Raw genomic sequence first — 987 nt, forward strand, 5'->3', positions numbered from 1 at the left:
TCAGTTTCTCATCATTAGACTAATGATCATCTTATTGATGCCATTAAGCCAGTTAGTGCATTGATGAACTTTACTAAGTTACCATAAGTTAACTTTATTAAGGTATATATAATGCATTCAAATGAAGATCTTGTGTCCTTTCTATTTGATTCTCAGCACTGTGCCGTGGAAATGGCTCATAATCAAGAGATTAAACATTTTTTTATTCTTATTTTTTTTGACACAGGGTTTCTTTGGGTATCCCTGGCTGTCCTGGAACTATCTCTGTAGATCAGGCTGGCCTTGAACTTACTACCTTTAGCTATCTGGCTAAGGAAAGAGAGGGAGAATATGAATAATAATATGTGTCAATGAATAAAAGAGTCAAGTACCGTTTTTACTTTCAACATTCTTGTTTTGGCACTTCAGCTTGGCTGGTGCAGTGGAAGTTTCTGGTTGTGTCATGTGATGCAGACTCACATGGTGTTTTACTGAGAGGCAAGACCCGTGGGAGGACATGTAATGTTAGGAGAGAGTACAAATAGGACTCCAGGGACAGTGACAGTGAGCTTGCATAGCTAGCCTTGCAATGCTTTGTTGGTCTCAAGTCGTCTTCGCTGATCTTTACTTCATTGAGAGAGGCATGACAGAGAACTTCTCACGGCATCTTGGCTGGTTCTGCTTGCTGTTGCTAACTCCTGCTGATTGGGAGGGGGCCTGGCTGTTTCTGCAGGATTGTGCCACTACTGCTGAACTGCACTGTCAGTATCCCGACAACAGAGATTGGAATCGCCCCTAAGAACAACTTCTAAACAGGTCCACATCACCTTGTCCTATTTACCATCTTTTTTCCCCTTACCTTTGGATGGTAGACTAGAAACATTTGATAACCCTCACTAAAGTAGATTTGAAAAATCTAAGCCTACTGGCTGGCTCAAATTGTCAGTTATTTTTACCTTGTGTCCCACCCTTTGCCACCCCCAGCATCCTCCCCTTTTTTTTTTTTTT

Source organism: Mastomys coucha, unplaced genomic scaffold (genome assembly GCF_008632895.1).
Source record: "Mastomys coucha isolate ucsf_1 unplaced genomic scaffold, UCSF_Mcou_1 pScaffold22, whole genome shotgun sequence".
NCBI classification, from domain to species: domain Eukaryota; kingdom Metazoa; phylum Chordata; class Mammalia; order Rodentia; family Muridae; genus Mastomys; species Mastomys coucha.